Below are 18,088 nucleotides of genomic sequence, written 5' to 3'. Positions count from 1 at the left end.
ACAATCAATCATCATTCACTTTATAACACCCTTTAGTGTGTTGGAAGACTGTTCTCAGCTCTCCCTTCACTTGTCTTTTCTCAAGACTAAACATGCCCAGTTTTTCAACCTTTCCTCATAGGCCAAGTTTTCTAAACCTTTTTTTACCATTTTAGTTGCTCTCCTCTGGACTCTCTCCAAATTGTCCATCTTTCTTAAAGTGTGGTGCCCAAAAGTGGACACCATAGTGCAGCTGAGGCCCCAAAGGTGCCAAGTTGAGTGGGATAGCTACCTGTATCTTATATATGACACTCCTGTTAATACACCCCAGAACCATGTTAGCTTTTTTTGCAACTGCATCACGGTGTTGACTCTTATCCAATTTGTGATCCACTATAAACCCCTAGCCCTCCAATGCATCTTGCTGTGAATGATCTGCCTGCTGAACCTCATTTCTGCTCTTTTGCAGGTCTTTAGCTGCAGCAGAAGGTCCTGGCAGGATTTCTTCACTGGTAAGTGCTGTGTGGTTTCCTTTGGTCCAATTACCAGCTAGTGTTGAAGCATCTGTTTGTTATTCAGCACTGCTCTGTGTGTTTGTTCACTTTCCTACACTGGAGTAACACTAGTGAACAGATTCACACCAGTGCACTGAGTTCAGGATGAGGCCCAATAAGTGTACTGTTTGGAACAACACAGCCCCAGTGATCATAGGCTATTGATGGGATATTCACTCTGAGTCATTGTATCTCAACGGTCGGGTTCAGAAATTGACAACTGTTAGTTCTAGGATTTTTGAAGCAATATAGAAAAATATTGAGGGTCTGATCTTCCCCTTATGTGCAGGAGTTCTGTGCCAGTACGGCTACTGACTTTGTGAAGGCTGCTCTTGACTCACACCTGTGCCAAGGATTCCTCTCCCGTGGCATTTAAAACGAGCACAGAAGTGTGCACCCATGTAGGTGCAACAATTTCTGTGCCATGGAAAACTGGGCTGTTACCACTATTATTGCATGTCTGTGTAATCTTCAAAGGGAAACTGTGCGGGCATCTTCCGTTCTGCCTAGATACATTTTGATGGATGGAAACTGGAAACTTCAATTCAGTAATTGACACAATGATTTAAATAAAAGCCGGGATGCCTCTAAATCATCGTAGCAGTGAGGATGTCCCTAAGGGCTAGGCTTGGGAGGACCTTTTCAAAGATCAGAAGGCAAAGTGTTATGTAGGCGTAGAGCAGCAGTTCCCCTCAGGACCTTGCAAAGGAGCAAGGTTTAGATAAAAAACAAACACAGCATTTTGGGTCTGTAAGAAAATGTGAAAAGTCAAAGAAGCAGGAGCCCGGCTTTACCTATGTTGGACGAGTTGATGTTGTCATCTGTAACCTTTCCAGAGACAGCTTATTTCAAACCTTCCCTTACAGATGCTGTTCCACAGCTACCTAGTCCCTATATTTGTTTTCCATTTGTTATACAAAGTGCAGTAGCAAATTACACATGAAGTGTATTAAACCTGGCCACTTTCCTATCAATTGTAGGACTTGTCGATTTCAGCCAGAGAGGGACTTGGCTCAACTTTCAAAATGAAAAATCACTTTATTAAAAAAAGGAAAAGCATCTGAGTTTTTTAAAAACACAGAAATGTTGTGGGAAATGCTGCAATTTCTATGAATGGCAGAGTTTCTAATACCAAATGTCCAAAGTTAGTTGATATTTAGAAACTACTGGAAGGCAGGCAAATGAAATCTAGGTACATTTTTAATCCACAGAAGTTCTTATAGTATATTTTAAGTATCAACATTGGTTTTATTAATAGCATAGACTGTAATGAGGAGTTCTGGCTAACATGGAGAGTTATTTACTTTGCAGAGTAACTAAACCTAATGATAGCGCAGAGCAAAAAGAAGATGTTTACATATGGGAATGACCTCCTTGTAGAGAAAGGAAAAGATGAGGGAAAGTGCTATTAAAGCACATTTCTGTGCTTTGAAAACTAGCAACAGGAAAGATGTACACTTCTGATGTGGGGCCTCTATGTGAGAGGGTGCATGTCAAAGTCACCCCCTGTTCTGAAAGTTATGGTTTGCATGTGAGCAAAGTGAATACGTTTAGGAAATTCAGAGGAATATTTGTGGGAAATTTCTTGCCTGTGATCATGTAGCTGACAACTAGAGTAGATGGGCCACTGGCCTGTCCATATGTAATATTTCCCAAACCTCTATTCAACACTGAAAGGAATCCTAGAAGACTGAGTGCGTATTCACACTGTATCTTACCTGATGGTCCTGCAGTAGTGTTTATATGTAAACACTGACTAAAGGTGATCTCTGCTGGGCTGAATTCGGACAAAGTGGGGCCCACATCAACCAAAACATTCCAGCACCCCAATATCTCACACTCCTCACTTCAAGCTACCTCTTCCCTTCCAGTCTCACTCCATTCTGTGTCCTATCGCTCAACATGGGAAGGGGTGGCAGGGCTTTCCTGGTCTACTGCTTTGCATGGATTAAGTGGCCTCCTTGCAGATCCTCTTGTTGTCTCTGCCCTGCTATGCTGGCTCATCTGCCAGTGTGCCCCATCAGTATTATGGTGTGAAGCCCGCAAAGGCTAAACCACTCCAGTAAAACTACTGTCGCCCACCTTTGACTGGCTGAGCTGGTGAGGGCCTTACACTCAGCTAGATGGCATTGCTCTGTCTCTAATGCAATAACTTTTGAACAGCACCTCGGATCCATTTCAAATTATCAGGGAATTTTCTAGGCATCAGCGGCCAGAATCCTATAGATTTGAGGGGAAATCAGAAAACTGAAAGGGGGAAAACAGGAGACACATGGAGTCCTTCCAGCTGCTTAGCACTGCCTCAGCTTCAAGCACCGGTGCAATTATCTATAGATCAAACAACTGGCTGATGCCACCCATGAATGCTTTCCTGCATAACCAAATCCCTAGATCATCTCTGCCCACCCTCCTAGTAAAGGTTAACACATTAACACCTTGAATGATTCATCTCCCAGACAAAAAAAATAATAATTATAGGGGTGGGGGGAGCATGGGGTAGCGTGTACAGCCCCTAGCATAGAGGGGAACTGATATGGGAGGATGGGAAAATTGGACACACAGAGTTCCTTGTGGGGGGACCCTAGTATGGGAAGGGGGGTATGCAGAGCCCCACCGTATGTGGGGGAATGGGGAGACTCTGGCAAGGGGAGGGAATGGGAGAAACACAGAGACCCTGGCATGATGAAGGCTATGGGGGTTGCAGGGAGTTCTTTTAATAGAGGGGGGTGGGCAGGAGTGGCACACAGGGAGCTTGTGGGGGGATGGAAGGATACAAGGAGCCCTTGGCGTGTGCTGTGAGCTCAGCAGACAGAAGCAACAAAGAAACACCATCTCCCAGTTTAGCTGGCCTGTAAGTATGTCAGGACAGACTTCTGCAGCAGCAAACCAGCTGTCAGCGGGGCTGGATTAGCACAGGCAAAGTAGGCACATGCCTGGGGCCCAAATTCGTGGGGGAGGGCCCCAAACTTTGCATTTTCTTTAACCGATGCACAAACAGAAAGAACTTCACTCCTCTGCATGAGTAGTGTTGCGACGTGGCGCACGGGGCCACAGTGCCACTCAGATCTGGTCCGGCTGCCCCTGCGTCATGACTCAGTCTCTGCCCACTCATGACAGCTGGGCCAGATTTGAGCAGCATTGCAACCCCAGGCGTGCCAGGTCACAATGCCACCCACTCCAGTGAGTGAATATGCCCCCGTGGATGAGGAAGGGGAGCTAGTCCTCACACACCTGAGATTCACTTTGCCATTCCCAACAGAGCCAAGGGGAGAAGAGGGCCCCTCCTCCCCCAAACTGTGTGTTTCCCTAGGGCCCAGTGATGGGTTAATCCAGCCCTGGCTATCGACGCTTCATAAATGCTGATAGCTGGTGAAGAAGCTGTGCTGTGTTGCAGACAGGCGGGGTGGGGAATGTGTCGAAGAGTGGCAGGGCCTGCGGTCTGGCTGGGCTGAAGATGGAGGGATCCATCCAGAGTGAGAGAGGAGGGCTCCAGGCTGGGCAGGGGGGAGCGGGGGAGATTCTGCAGTCAGCAGCTGGAACTGGCTCAGCTAGAGGCTGTTGGCACCATCCTCTGCATGCGAGAGCCCCCTGCTGCGGTAGGGCCTTGGATCTCTGTGTTTAAGAGGATCCAGTTTTAATCTGCCACTGAGTCTGCTTTATTCGGAAAGCCTGTTAGAGGCAGATGATAGGTTTGTTAGCTAAAGTGCCCAGCTTGTTGCTCTTTGATTGTCATCCCTTAAAAATATATATCGCAAAGTACTGCCTAATGAAAGAGTGGGTAAGGCAGGGGACTGAGAATCAGGACTCCTGGGTTCTCTTCCTGGCCTTGCCACTGACTCACTGTGTCCTTGGCTAGCTCCCTTAAGACCCCATTTTCAGCAGGTGTGTGTCCAAATCAAGGTACCTAAATAAATGTCCTGTCTCTTCCATAGTTGCTGAGCACCTGCAACTCCTAGTCCCGTTGACCTCAATCGAGTTGTTCTTGACCAGGATAAATCCTGTGGCTGATAAGCTGCTTGCTAAAACAGCTTCAGTAGGTTAGCTCTGTTGCCTTAGCTTCCCCCTGCATAGAAGAGGAACTTGGTACAGACTGATACCTGTGTCTTTCCCTATGGGACATTATTAGCACTCTTTTCAAGGAAAATAATGTTTATACAGTGACATCAGACCAGCAAACTACTAAATAAGATGCCATTGGCTGGTGAAGAAAAGGCACCTAATGATGGGAGAAGGGAACTGAGCTTAAAGAAAATATTTCTTTAGAATTCCTTTTTGGGGTTTAGCAGGGTATGCTGTCTAATATCTCTGTCTGTTTCAAGGGAGGCCTTTTTCCTTTTTCTTTGTGAACAGGTTGTTTCTGCTGTGAAGCTGAATACAACATCTTTAAACCTAGTGCACAGCCTAAAATGTTTAGCCTGGAAAGGGGCAGGGGCAAGAGTATTGAAAAGAAGATCATGTGGCGAGAACATTACCTTTTGTTAACAAGATCCCGTTGACACCGTAACCATCAAAATAAGGCCGTGGCCCAGATTCAGCTCTCTGGGTAAATCTGGAGTAAACCCACCGACTTCACTAGTTACCCCAGATCTGCTCTTGCATAACTGAGGTTTGAATTGGGCCCTCTATATCTGAAGACGTCTATGATACCTGGGTGCGTAGCTGTTTCTGATCCCACATGGCGACGTTATGTCTATTTTAGTTCTGACTGTATCCAGATTTTAAAATAGTCATGATCCCAGAGCGCATCTGAATGAGATGCTGACAATGCAATGATGTCTCCTCCTCCTCTGAGAGTCGACCGTAGTGTTCTGAAGGCTCCAGTGAGGTTAGTTTGGAGTGTCTTCCCCACGCCCATTCGCTCCCTTGCAGCACAGTCCCACCCCTTTTGGAATGAGTGTGAGCAGACCCGGAAAATGATGTTCTTTCATCACACTGAAACAATCAAGAAGCTCAAAACATATTTACAGCTTGCTCTCGACATTGGCAGCCACGGCACATCGCCGCATTCAATCCAATTTACTGTCCCCGACGTGACTTGGTGTTTCAGTGGGAACTTTCTCACCTCCCTCTGATCGAATTCATTTAGGAGGCTGGCTGCCTTGCGGGTACTAGCCAGTTCATGTTCAGCAGATGGCATGCTCATGATGAGATTGGGGAGGGAAGGCCCACCCTTATTTACACCTCAGGACAAAGCATGGATGTATGTCCTACAGACCACACAACACAGAGGACCAAATTCAGAAGTGGATGAGTGGAAGTTAAACACCAAAGGCACAGGTAGAGGCAGATAAAATGAAGGGTTGGGGCTATTTTATTTTTCATCCTCCTGTTAGTTGGGGATGCTGGCACACATTAAATGGATTAAAATCTGGCTAACCGATAGGTCTCCAAATGTAATTGTAAATGAGGAATCAGGATCAAATGGGTGTGTGTCTGTGGGGCCCTGCAGGGATTGGTTCTTGACCCTACGCTATTTAACATTTTCATTAATGACCTGGAAGAAAACATAACATCATCACTGATAAAGCCTACAGATATGTGTGAGTGGCTAATAATGAAGAGGGCAGGTCACTGACACAGAGCAATCTGGATTGCTTGGTAAACTGAGCACAAGCAAACAATATGCATTCTAATATGGCTAAATGTAAATCTCTACATCTAGAAACAAAGAATGCAGGCCATACTTGCAGGAAGAGGGAACTCTGATAAAGATTTGAGGATCATGGTGGATACTCAGATGGATATGAGCTCCCATTATAAGACTGTGTCGAAATGGCTAATGCAATCCATGGATACTGTGACAGGGTCAGGCCAGATGGATACAGGAGAGTGTTAGAAGGCAGCTATATTAGTCCCAGATTAAGTAGATCCCTTTTCCCTGGGAAAGGTAACAGGGGCGGTTCCAGAACAAGCAGGAACTTGCTGGAACCGATTAAGTCAGGCAGGCTAATTAGGACACCTGGAGCCAATTGAGAAGAAACTGCTAGAATCAATTAGGACAGGCTGGCTAATCAGGGCACCTGAGTTTAAAAAGGACCTCACTTCAGTTTGTAGCGTGCATGTGAGGAGCTGGGAGCAAGAGGCACTAGGAGCTGGGAGCGGGAAGGCGTATTGCTGGAGGATTGAAGAGTACAAGCATTATCAGACACCAGAAGAAAGGTCCTGCGGTGAGGATAAAGAAGGTGTTGGGAGGAGGCCATCGGGAAGTAGCCCAGGGAGTTGTAGCTGTCGCGCAGCTGTTCCAGGAGGCACTCTAGACAGCTGCAGTCCACAAGGCCCTGGGCTGGAACCCGGAGTAGAGGGCGGGCCCCAAACCTCCCAACTCCTGATCAGACATAGGAGGAATTGACCTGGACTGTGGCTTCTACCAGAGGGGAAGGTCTCTGGGCTGTTCCCTGACCCACATGGTGAATCTCTGAGGTGAACAAATCTGCCAATAAGCGCAGGACCCACCAAGATAGAGGAGGAACTTTGTCACAATACATAAACGTGGGAATCTCAAGTAGGAATAGAGAGGATATTTTACATCTGTACTTGGCACTGGTGTGACAGCTGCTGGAATACTGTGTCCAGTTCTGGTGTCTTGTCCATTCAAGAGGGATGTTGATAAATTGAAGTAGGTTCAGAGAAGAGCCATGAGAATGATTAAAGGATTGGAAAACTTGCCTTATAGTGACAGACTCAAGGAGCTCAATCTATTTAGCTTAACAAAGAGAAGGTTAAGGGGTAACTTGATTACAGTCTATAAGAACCTACATGGGGAACAAATATTTAATAATGGGACAAGGAGTCCTGTGGCACCTTATAGACTAACAGAAGTATTGGAGCATAAGCTTTCGTGGGTGAATACCCACTTCGTCAGACACAATATTTAAAAATGGACTCTTCAATCTAGCAGAGAAAGGTACAACACAACCCAATGGCTGGAAATTGAAGCTAGACAAATTCAGACCAGAAATAAACCATACATTTTTAACAATGAGCATAATTAGCCACTGGAACAACTTACCAAAGGCTGTGGTGGATTCTCCGTCACTGACAATTTTTAAATCAAGATGGGACGTTTTTTCTGAGAGATCTGTTCTAGGAATTATTTTGGATAAGTTCTCTGGCCTGTGCTATACAGGTGGTCAGACTAGATGATTGCAATGGCCCCTTCTGGCCTTGGAACCTATGAATGGGAACACTGGAGAGAGAAGCTGCTATGAAGAAAGAGGGAAGGGAGATGTTAAGAAGACAAGAGTGAGGCTAGCTCAGGACTATGAAAGGAAAGGAAACCATGCAGATGGGTGTCTCAGAGATGGCATCTCATGTGATGTCTTGCAGTAAAGTTACTGAATAAAAGAGCCATGGTGCAACATCTCCTGCCATCCTTCTGCCTATTTCGATCTTCCACATCTACTGACTGGGCAAAGGCCTCTCCAGAACTTCTCTCACTCTAGACATTGGAAAGAAATTAGGACTCCAGCATCCTTGTGGTTGATCAAGAGACTACTACTGTAGCTCAGTGTGTCTTTCCCACTAATCTTGCTACCACAGGTGAACCTGATGGGGACTTTTTGTTCTCCTTAGTGTCGATCCAAAACTGGTTGCTAGACCTGTTGACCCAGCAACAATGATAACAATCTCCAATAAAGGGACATTCCCCTCCCGCTTCCCTTTGGTGCCTCGCCACACATTTGAGAACAACCAAAATAAAGACAGGTCCTGAGAGAACCATTCCAGGCAATATATGAGACCCACAGCATGTTGGATCAGGACTCTGAGGGGTTTTTGGTGTATTGCTGACATTCAGCACAAGTGTTGGTCCCCAATGAAACTGGGAGCTTTTTTCATTGGTACTTAGCCAAGGCTTAGAAGGCTCCCAATAGCTGCAGACCTCAGTGACAACTGAGTCTAACCTTTGGTGTCTGGTGTAACGGTGACACAAGTAGCAACTTGGAAATGGAAATGGGACTTGAAAAAACCAGATCTCAAGATCACCGAACTCTGGAGAACCGGGGATCTGGGTCTGAATCCCAACTCTGCAAAGGGCTGAGGCTGCAGATGTGGAAGCTGACTTGCTTCAAGATTCCAAAGAGCTAAACACTGCAGCCCTAACAACGCCATTAGGTTGGGATCTGCGCCAGTGAAGCCAGGTGGAGATTCACCAGTTTGTGAGGGAACACACAGTCTGCGAGTGGATGGTCTCCACCTCAGGATTGAGGTGCACTAGGAAGCCCAGGTTTGAATGAACATTGAGCAGGTATAGCCACCCTTCATGGAGATTCCTCCAGGGCAGACACAGTGGTATAACAGAAGTTTTGTATTGTGCCTGCAGTAGCTGGCATGTGGCCCTTCAGAGGTCTTAAATCTCAGATTCACTGAGTCCATAATCTCCCTAAACACTCAGGGCCAAATCCTGCCCTGATTTGCACCTTCTGCTGCTCCATTGACTTCAGCAGAGTAGCACATGGTATAAGAGCAAAATCTTGTTGGCAAGCTGCTGCATAAATGAATTGGAAGCAGTTTGAAGTCCTTCAGGTACTGGAAGTGGTTCAAGGGAAATCTCATGCATAGTAGCAGCGAGGAGTTAACTGTGGAGCCAGGATGCTTGAAAACTCGGAGTGCTCGAAAGCTGCCTCCAGCCAGGGTGAGAAGAACGTGCGTGTGTGCATATGGGTGTATTCAAGGGGACATGGAAAAAATGGTAGAACATTCTCCAAGGAAGAGGAACGGGAGAGAGGCAAGGAAGGGAGAGGGTAGAAAAGACAATGAAGAAGGAAGTGATGGGGAGAGTCACAGGTTCCTCCATCATCTTTTCATGTTCTTCCCTTTCCCCAAGTATGGTAATTGGCTCACTGCTTCTATCTCCCAAATCCTCTTACAATCCTCCCATTTCACAGCTCTTACAAGTCCCACCATGTGTGTTAGCAGAGATAAAGCTCCCCTCCCACACTGGGTTCTTTTCCTCAGCATAGTTACTCACAGTCTACTGTGGCAAACAGTCTTATTGGGAGATGCCCTGAATTTGGCTTTCTTCTCCCTAGGTGGCTCCTGCCTTTTTTTCTTCTCTTGCTTCCTCTCTGCCCCTTTCCCTCACTCTCTCTTTCTTCAGGCTACATGGCAGTCACATGGCTGAGATAAATGAGCTTAATCTACACTGCAAATTAATCACATTGTCATGCTGGCAGAGGGAGAGGCAGCTGCATGAAATGCCTGAATCTCTGGCTAATTTATCACAAGGCCGAATGCAGAACCACTCCAAGGTTTAACACTACTTCAGCCACCCTCTGGGTCTGGGCATGCTTAGTAGAGCAAGCCACAGCAAAAGACGCAGAAAAACTGACTCAAGGCTGGGCCTTGAGAGTTAAACACTTTGGAATGGGAGTTCCCTCTTGCAAGTGGCCTGGAAGGACCTTTTGTGTCTTGCCATGGTTTGCAACAGATAGCAACTAGGCATGCTGGGAACCTCTTGCTTAAACCTGAGGATTGGAATTCATGGGCCCTGGTGCGTATCAATGAAATATAATGCCTGAAAACCATGATTGTGGTCTCTTGATGTGGCAGATGGGTCTATGTATATAAAGGTACTTCGGGTTGTGCCTATCTCGAGGATTAGCACATCCCAGGCATTTAAAAATACAGATAGACGCTTCTGACAATAAAACCTTCCCAGCTGTTAATACGGTCTTCACTGCTGCTTCCAGCATAAGGTCCAAAACCAACTGTGCTTCTTCTACTACTCATCCCATTGCCCAGAAAAGCCTGGGCCAACAGGAGAGGCTTTCAGGGTTAGCTGAGACGTTTGCATGCAGCTCTAGTTGTGCTTACCATGAAATCCATCCTGCTGAACCCTGAACTTCACTGCTGTGCAGCAAACTGCCCCCTAAGGTTGTGAGTCTGAAAAGTATTTTCTCTGCAAGGAATATCACACAGGCAAAACTATCTATGGCATTTGCTGAATTAACTACTGTGGGGTGTATAATGGGCTAATGAGAAAAATAGCTGTAGTGACAAGGATTCTAAAAGCAGCAAAGAGTCCTGTGGCACCTTATGGACTAACAGAGGTTTTGGAGCATGAGCTTTCATGGGTGAATACCCACTTCGTCGGATGCATGTCAAGGATTCTAAGACTTTCAAAAATATGGGGATATCTGCTAATGGTGTAACCTGGCGCTGTCTAGCTAGACTGATGTATCATAACCTTGCCCCTTAGCTGGGATGCCATTTAGCTGAGATGTGCTTATTATCCAATATAGTCTGCAGCATACTTGCAAGGCTCTGAGACGCTAGATAATTAAACCCTTATGACCAGATCCTCAGCTTGTGTAGTTTGGCTGCAGCTCCATTGACTCACGGGAGCTTTACCAGCTGAAGATCTAGGATACTAGAAATTTGAGCTCACAGTTCCTTTGGTTGCTCCTAGAGGTGCATCGAGGCTTGTGCTTAGCTTATAGGTCCAAGTTATCTGTTCTAAAAATCTAGCTCGTTCAATGTCAACCGTTTCCCTCCTTTTTAACACAGATCTAGTTGGATGGGTCTCCTTATGTTTCCCATGTGATTTAAATTCCTCATGCCAGATTCTTTGCTTGGGAGTGTGTGCTCACAGGAACAATTGCTTTAGCTTATTTCTTGCTGATGTCTCCCTCTGACAGGAGGATCTAGGATTGCTATCAAGAAGCTTCTCTGTCTGATCAAAAGGATTTGTGCTGATGAAGCAATTCAGCCCAGCATAGTGGTTGGCCAGGGAGTGCAGATGTCTGTTTGATGTGTGTGAATTTCCAAAGATCTAATCTCTGTCTCCTAGAGGTCTGAGTCACTAGCTAACAAGACTGTAACTGATATTAACCAGATCCTCCCAAAGGTTTGGATTCTTCTGAGGGCTGGCAGCCCATTCTTAGCACCGGCTGCCTTGGAACGTGGTCAGTGGAAATGTCAGTCATACACTTAGGCCCACATCCTGAAAGATATTTAGGTGTTTAAGTCCCATTGATTTCAGTGGGAGTTAAGTGCCTAAATACCTCTGTGAATCTGGGCCCTGCGGTCCCCTAAAATAAATACAGACATTTAAATGTTTTAAAAAGTGGTTTGAGAGAGCTCTGTTGTCCGGTCTCTTGCCAGTGAAAGGGTTTGAGTCTCAGGATGTTAAGTAGAGCTGGGCAAACTGCAAATAATTAGATCCTTGCGCAGATACAAGATTTTTTTTATCCGCATCCGATCTGTAAACATGGTCTGCGGATATAAAGTGGATATCTGCAGATTTGCAGGGCTCTACAAATAATTTGTTTGACTAATTTAGTCCCTTTTGTTCTTTTCATAGCCTACAAACAGAAGTTAGATAAAACATAAACTTACTCATCTGGAAGGTTTCAGCGTAATATTATTTCTTGAAATCCAGAACCTTAGCACAAAAGTATCAAAAACTGAGAGAGAAAACAGGCTGCTCACAAAGGCAGAGAGAAACAACTCAACCCACTTCGCTGTGTTAGGCTTGTTCTTTGCAGACTGACTGCTGAAAGAGCCTGATTGCACACTTTGCTACAGAGCCCCCTAGTTTGCAAGCAGAACCAGGAAACCCCTCATATTTAAAGCGACAGCTTGTAATTTTAACACAAGTTTTCAATACACCACACCTTTTCCTCTTTGGTCTATCCACCAAGGTGCCATGGTTTTCTCAGATTTGTTCATTGTTACTAATTGTTCAGTGAATCATTTTATCACAAACTAATTGGTTCAAGTAACTGTGTGGTGACCAAGTCATATGATCATTGTTTTCTGATTGGATTGCCCAAGTTTATGAATAGGAGGCATTTCTGAGGAAATCACTGGGGCTTGATTATCTCAGGGAGAGCATAGATTGTGGAATGGGAATGTTTGCAAATGAGAGAGCAGGAGATAGAAGCCTGATGAATGTTAAGCCACTTGGAATCTTTTCTAGCTCTCTCTTGAACAGGCAAGGGCATTATATTTGCATATATGCAGATTGTAAAATGCTTCCTGAGCGAGGACAAGGGGGGTGTGTGTGTGTGTGTGTAAGCAAGCCAGACTTCTTTGCATGTAAAAACCGCTAGACAGCAATTTCCACGTGTCACAGCTTGCATCATCGATCATGTGTGCACATACATGCATGGTCCTGATGGTAAAGGTTATGACCAGATCCTTGACTGGCTCATTTAATTGTCTCTGCCAGGGCTCTGCCCAAAGGAGTATTTTACCTATGACATGCCACATAATACTGTTTTATGTATATTGTCCGGTTAGGGTGACCAGATGTCCCAATTTTATAGGGACAGTACCGATATTTGTGTTATATAGGTGCCTGTTACCCTCCAGGCCCTGTCCTGATTTTTCACACTTGCTGTCTGGTCACCCTATGTCCAGTGTATGGATTGAATATGTTGGCCTCCATTTTGTCACACAACTATCAACTTTTCACCCCGGTCATTAATCTTATGTATTTGTACAATGCTATGTGCACAGAGTGCCTCTGCCTACCTTTGTCAGTCTTATTATCTGCATTATGCCCAGATCCCTTGTAACAGGGTCCTCTGCTCACCCCTCTGCTGCCCCAACAAAGCACAGAGAGAGGCTTCTCTTGCTGCAGCACCCGTGGCTTTATTTACACAAGTTCCCACCACCAGTGATACTATTTACAGAGCTTGCAGGTTTGATAATCTCCTCTTCTACATGGAGTCTGCCCTCAGCCTGGAGACTAACCTTCCCCTGGCCGTTCTCCCTTCTTCTGGCTGCCAGCCAGCCTTTATAGCCCTTGAAGGCTCAGGCCCACAGGTGTAGCCAGTTCTAAAGGCCAGGCACCAGACTTCTCCCCAGCCCCAATCTATTTCCCCTGATTGGGGCTGGCTGAGCAGGGGCTAATTATGTGCCTTTGCACCAGCACCCTGCTACATCCCTGGACTAGGGTTTTGCAGAACACTGTTTCATTGCTGTGTTTTGTTAAATATAGCTCCATATAAGGCGGGACACTTATCTACCAAGTAAACTCATTTCACTTACTGGCCTTGCACTTTCTGTCCTCATTCAGTACAGTCACTGTCAGCCACCGAGTAACTGTGTTTATGCTCAGCCCTAGTCACTTAACATTGTGCATCTTGTTTGTTTGATTGCCAGGATAGTTTTGGAAGAGTCATCTTAACTGTGTGCCATTCCCAACTCGTGTGTGTGTCTGTGTGTAACAGCACCCTACATGTATTTTCCAAGTGCAGTTATTCAGAATACTGGTGTTCACCTTCTGTCACAGTTAGTCACATGTGCATACTCTGCTACGAAGACTACTGTCAGATGCCTATATTGACCTGTTCTCCACAAATCGCCAACAAGTCTTCTGGACCGCTGCTGGTTCGCAGACTGCAGCTTTGGACCAATTGATCTAATGGAACCTTCTTCCCACTCTTGTCACTTCCTGTCCAGAGACTCATGCCAACTAAATCTGGAAGGATCTAAAACCATATACTTGGGAGCTTACACGAATTCCACCTACAGTGGGGAGATGGCTTAACTCTCTCTGCATCATGCAAGAGCTAGCATGGTTTCTGGTGAGAGTTCATACCAAAATGTGAGGGCTGCAAGAGGGCATTTGCTGTAGGATGCAAAGTAATGGGAAACCCAAAGTGCTGTGGTGGGTGGTTCAGTATGTGGCATTTCTCTGAACCATTGCCTCAGCATGGTTCTAAGAGGAAGTGTGCCGCTGGAGGCGTCATCTCTTGGAGGAGATGGAAAACTGAGGTTCTGGGAGTTTGTCACTGGCCATCAATAAGTTTAGGCTTGAAATTAGAGGAAGGTTTTTAACCATCAGGAGTGAAATTCTGGAACAGCCGTCCAAGGGGAGCAATAGGAGCCAGAAACCTAACAGGCTTCAAGACTGAGCTTGATGAGTTTCTGGAGGGGATGGTATGATAAGGTTGCCTACAATGCCATATGGCACATCTGAGACTGCTTTTAGTAAATATCTCCAATGCCCGGAGGTGGGACATTAGATGGGGAGGGCTCTGAGTTACTACAGAGAATTCTTTCCCAGGTGTCTGGCTGGTGGATCTTGCCCATATGCTCAGGTTCTAACTGGTCACCATATTTGGGATTGGGTAGGAATTTTTTCCCAGGTCATATAAGAAAAAGTCACCAGTGTGTCTGTTATCCTCTGCAGAGTAGGGTATGGGTCACTTGCTGGTATGAACTAGAATAAATGGTGGATATGCTGTGACTGAACGTCTTTAAATTAAGACTTGAGGACTTTACTAACTCAGCCAGAGGTTACGGGCCTATTACAAGAGAGGATGGGTGAGCTTCTATGGCCTGCAATGTGCAGGAAGTCAGACTAGATGATCACAATGGTCCCATCTGGCCTTAAAGTCTAAGGGTCTGAGTCACCAAAGAACCCATGGCACTTTTTCAAGATTTATTTGTACTTGATGTGTTTTGTCAGCACCCAGAATTGTGCTAGGTGCTCTCAGAACAGCCCTTACTTGGGAGTTTGCAATCTAATGTCTGGTATGACAGAATGAGTGTGTGTAACACCTACATCTAGTCAAAAACTTTCAGAGGGTAGAGATTTTTCATCAAAAAATGGGCTTTTTACAAAATGAAGCATTTCATACAAAACAGTCGATTCTTTTGTTTTTCAAAATAAAAGGTATGTTCTTTTAAAAAAAAAAACCCAAACCTTATTTTACTTGTTTTTTTTATTGAACTTTATCTACATATGGCTACCAAAATCTTGTTTACTCTCAAGCAGCACAGCAAATTGATTTTGGTAAATCGAAAAACGTTAACATGTTTTGGGGGAAAGCTCAAAATTCTAGAAAAACCACAAAGGGTCCATTTTGAACATTTGGAAGCGAAAACAATTTGGAATCTCTGTGAAAAGAGGCTTTAATTTTTGACAGGTTCTAGTCCAGTGAGTCTCAAACTTTTTTACTGGTGACCCCTTTCATGCAGCAAGCCTCTTAGTGCAACCCCCCATAGAAATTTTCACTTTTTAATATATTTAACACCATTGTAAATGCTGGAAGCAAGCAGGGTCTAGGATAGATTGCGATTGACAGCTCACAACCCCCCATGCAATAACCTCGCGACCCCCTGAGGGGTCCCGACCCCCAGTGTGAGAACCCCTGCTCTAGTTATAACTGAGGAAGGGAGAAGTAAAGGTCTGACTTCCAGGGTTCCAATCCAATTCTAATCTAGATCATTGCATTCTACCTAGGAGTATGCATTTTCCCCATGCAGTCTCAGCTGAATATAGTGTCCTCTTCACTTCCTGACCCTAGTGCTGTATAGTGCTGCTGCGTGTTAGGCAACAGCCACCATGCGCTATTCTGTGGCTTCATTGCTGTGGTGGGTAAAGTGATTCTAATAGATAAAGTGTCATTTTTAAAGTCCTTTGGGATAAAAGCCTCTTGACTAAATTTACCATTCAGAGGAACAGGACTAGCTTGATCTATGTTAATGTAAATGGGAGCCCTAGACACAACATTCTTCAAACTAGACCCATTAAGTGCCCCCACCAATAATCTTCCTGCCCGGGGCATTTCTCAAGGGTTTACTAATCCAAATGGTGCCCTGGCTCAGAAATCTTTTCCAACAGAGATGAAAGGGAAAGGGATGAAATGTTAAAGTCCGTGGAGGCACGTCTGTGGGTTAGAAGCAACCTTCATAAATTGCTTTTAATCCATACACTGCACCATCATCTTCCCTTGTACCCTGCAATGTGTCTGTTTAAATAGTGGACTAGTTATATTTCACAGTGCCCAGGAGAAAGCAATTGATGTTGGGAGAGGAAGTCTCTGTATTCTGTGGAGTCCTGGGAACTGTAGTTGACTACTTGAGGGAGACGCTGGGACCAACAAATTAATTTTCATTAAGGTATCTCCTGGGACTTCAGGCGGACTAGCTGATAGCTCCTTCTTGCATTCCCATGTGCCTTCCACCCTGGGTGGAGGTACTTCGGAGCCCCTCATTAACCTTTCTGTGCTGCAAGCTATGATGCAGCCTGCAATAATGTAGAATAGTGCAAATACTCAATTGTAGACCAAGCCTCATTCTAAGATCCAGGTCTCTGTTGCAGAGAGCACTACTTCCAGTAATGTCATTGTCACAGCTGCCACACAAGGGTAGAATATTAATGGACGCCAGTGTCTACTGGTGTACAGCCTCCTAGGGTAAGTCCCATGTAAGGCCCCCTGTTGTGTTCTATTTATTTTTTTTAATAGTATGTCAGGATCAGAGCTGGTTGAAGTTTTTTTTATTTTTTTCATTTTTTTTTCTGCAGAAAACTTCAGTGCAAATGAAAGAAAAATAGATAAAAAATCAAAACCTGAAGCATTTTGATTCTGAGAGGCCACTGTGGTTCCTCATGGGAGTTGTCATGTGGGTGCCTCATATTCCTGTTCTCCCTTATGGTCTGGGGCTTCCTGGCTGGAGTATATCTCCCAAGATGCTTCACAGTCTCATCTCTTCATTAGGGGAACATGGCAGTTTCATGGCTGCAGTGCATCATGGGATATGACATCGATCTGGGGCCACATGCCATGAAAAATGTTGTTCAGGTGAACACACAGCTTTCTGTCAAAACTGTTTAGCTGGAAAATGTTTGACTGGCCCCAGTTGCAAGACTGATACTTGCTGGCATGTGTCTTTATGTACATGCTTCTGCTGAAATATAATGGACTTGTTCATGCTGAAAATTTAGGAGAAGTGCTCCTTCTACTACAACTGAGTAGGACCAAGCTATGTGGTGAAGCTTAAAGTAGTGAGTCTGAATCCTGTGATACTGCCTGCATGGGAAATAATTAGGTAACTGTGTCTGAGTAACCACACCAATTGCTACAATGCACTCAGAGAGAATAATGAGTGGTGCTACTTTGTATGATTACAGGCACAGAAAGTTGTGCTGTTCCCCCCCTCCTCTCTGAGGTGTGTTTGAAACTTGGTTTCACTTTAGGTGGAAGTTTAGATCAATCCTTATTCTGTCCAAAGTAGTTTTTCCAATCCTAGCATGCGAGCAGTTCTGAGACTTGAACTCAAGACAGGAGGCTGACTGCAAAACCTCTATTTGGGTGCCATCTTTTCAAAGCACACACGAGGGCAGAAGATTTTGTGTCCATGCTTAGCTCCTGTGAGCACTGATACGGCATGGAAATTCCCTGCAAATACAGGCAGAGCCAGATCTCAGCTCTATCAAGCTATCAAATAAAAAGCAGTACATAAAAGTAAATCCCACTCATCAGATATCTTGTAGTCCCACTCCTCAACTGCCTTTAAGGTTCTCCTGTAATGCTCTCTTTCTTCCACTATTAAAAAAGTTCACAAGCTGGATTTTCCATTCTCATATCCAAATGTAAAGCAAGTTCTCCCTTCCATTCTCATGCTCTGTACTGTAATAGATGTGCATGCATGTATCACTATTGCTCCCCACTGCAAGGAACACCAGACCTGTTCATGTTATGCCACTCTGTCATTTTTCATGGCTGGAGGCCCACAGATGATATAAGCTCTAAAATGGGGAAGCACAAACAAATCTCCCTTTAGCTGAGGTGGTTGATGTTTCTTAAACTGGAGCC

At 45.1% G+C, this 18,088-nt stretch overlaps 1 protein-coding gene across 2 annotated transcripts in view; it reads left to right on the top strand.

Moving 5' to 3' along the window:
• Positions 1 to 18,088, top strand: part of LINGO1 (leucine rich repeat and Ig domain containing 1) — a 481,986-nt gene that overhangs the window by 181,042 nt on the left and 282,856 nt on the right. For both annotated transcript variants that reach the window (XM_044980007.1, XM_044980006.1), the window contains exon 3: positions 449 to 491. The gene's annotated coding sequence lies outside the window, so the exon portion shown is untranslated. The remainder of the gene's footprint in view (positions 1 to 448; positions 492 to 18,088) is intronic.

The sequence above is a fragment of the Mauremys mutica genome, chromosome 11 (assembly GCF_020497125.1).
Source record: "Mauremys mutica isolate MM-2020 ecotype Southern chromosome 11, ASM2049712v1, whole genome shotgun sequence".
Taxonomy (NCBI): domain Eukaryota; kingdom Metazoa; phylum Chordata; order Testudines; family Geoemydidae; genus Mauremys; species Mauremys mutica.
Note: the sequence above shows the minus strand (reverse complement) of the source record. Positions and strands in the feature narration are given on the sequence as shown.